Here is a 2,096-nt window from a genome sequence, read left to right on the forward strand (position 1 = left end):
ACCAAACACCCCTCGCCTCATCCCAGGACCAACGGGACGCCTACCACACGCATACAAAAGCAGCAGCAGCAGTGGGCGAGCTGGAAAGCTCAGCCAGAATACCACTTCCTAATGACATGCAACATCAGCCTAGTGAGGGCCTGGGCCTTCATTCCAGGTGTGGGTCACTGGGAACTCAGCAGAGCAGACCTGCAGACACCCCGACACCTGCAGGATGAAGCAGAAGAGAAGGCATCCCCAGGGCCGGGCTGTGCTCCCCCAGGGAGCTGAGTGATGACCCATTTCTGGCCTTTTTTGGTTTTGGTGACTCCAGGGTGCCTAGGAGTTTCCTGGCTTATGGTAATAGCACCTCAATCCCTGTCTTCATCTTCACATTGCTTCCCCTCTATGTGTTTGTGTATCTCTGCTCTGCATGACTCTTACAGGGATATTTGTATTGATTTAGGGCCCATTCGGATGACCCAGGATGAATAATTCTCAGAATGCATAATTGTATCTTCATAGACCTGATATGTGATGATATTGATTAGTTCAAGGGGTTAGGATGTGAATATAAAGTTTTTGGAGATAACCATTCACACTAGCACACTGAGGAAATATTATTTACATCAATAACTACTATATTTCTACACAAAATGCACAGAATACTAACCGAAGCTTGCCCTCTGGGGAAAATTCACAGAAGATGAGAATGTCAATAACTGCTATGAATTTCTTTCACATGTACACACTGCTCTAGTTTCTGCACACTTTTAATTGCTCCTTCATGGCTTCACTGGTTGTATTTTGTTTGTTTTAATATTTTGTCCAAAAGTTTATGTGTTATTTGTGATTTCCTCTCAAAGGAGCTATTCCTCTATTACTAAAAGACAAATGCCCCTAGACCCATTAAATTTGATTTTCTTGATATGCAAATTGTTGTCTGTCCAAAAACACCACCAGAAGCCCGGGAAGATTGCTGCAAAGGTAGATTCTGCGCCCCCATTCCAGACTGACTGAAACAAAATCTGCATTTGACCAGATCACCAGTTGAATCTTGGCACATTAACGTTTGATTGCTATCGCTCAGTAGAGTACACTTTCTCCTTGCCACGTAGACACACTCTCTAACAGGAATTAGGATTCTCAATGTGCCTTGGAAAAAAGAGGAATATTTGTTATGTCTGCATGTACCAGCGGGATAAAGAAGATTTAAAAGATGGTGAACAAATTTAGATCATTACAGATTATGTACTGTATGTTGTCACAGAGTAGTTTGAACTAATTATATGTGGCCTTAAATGTTTTCCTCATTACATATATTTTAAATGTTTTAAGATTTTCAGTATATCTACATATTAGAGTAAAATTAACTATTATTACAAAGACTCCTAGAATTTTTAACTTAGAAACAAACTTGGAATGACTTTCTTATATAGCTTATAAAGTGACATAGAACTCTTAGTAACATGATTGTGATTTTATTTCTGCTTATCTTTAAAATGTAGACACATCAATTCCCAATTGAGAGCAGTTCACTTTTCCTTTATTATAATACTAGTAGCCCAGTGCACGAAATTCATGCACATTAAAAGGGAATTAATTAGTGGAGATATTTTAATATTGCTATTTGCCCTTTTTTCTAATAGAAGTGTGAGAAATGAAAGGAAATTAGTAAAATGTATATGAAAATAATATATAAATTTATTAATAAATAAACAGTAACAAAAGAATATAACAACAACAGAGGCATGATATTAAAAACAAAAAACATGATATGAAAACAACAAAAACATGATATAAAAACAAGTGATGCAAACAATGACTGATAAAGTGATTAAACTTATTCTAATATCTCCCTGTATACCACATTAAGAGTGAAAACACTTTTAGAGTGCTTGACTAATTTCCCTTGTGATGAAGTACTTAGAACTTTAACTGTAATGTCACATGCTCTTCAAACTCGAGAGAAAGCAACATATAACTGACCATGTGCAAAAACGGATTCAGGTAGGAACATGTCTACTCTGTCTAGAGTTTGTCCTTGTGATTTATTAATAGTCATCGCAAATGCTGGCACCACGGGAAACTGTTGTTGAATTAATTTAAATGGGAGG

This window comes from Myotis lucifugus, unplaced genomic scaffold (genome assembly GCF_000147115.1).
Source record: "Myotis lucifugus unplaced genomic scaffold, Myoluc2.0 scaffold_637, whole genome shotgun sequence".
Taxonomy (NCBI): Eukaryota; Metazoa; Chordata; class Mammalia; order Chiroptera; family Vespertilionidae; genus Myotis; species Myotis lucifugus.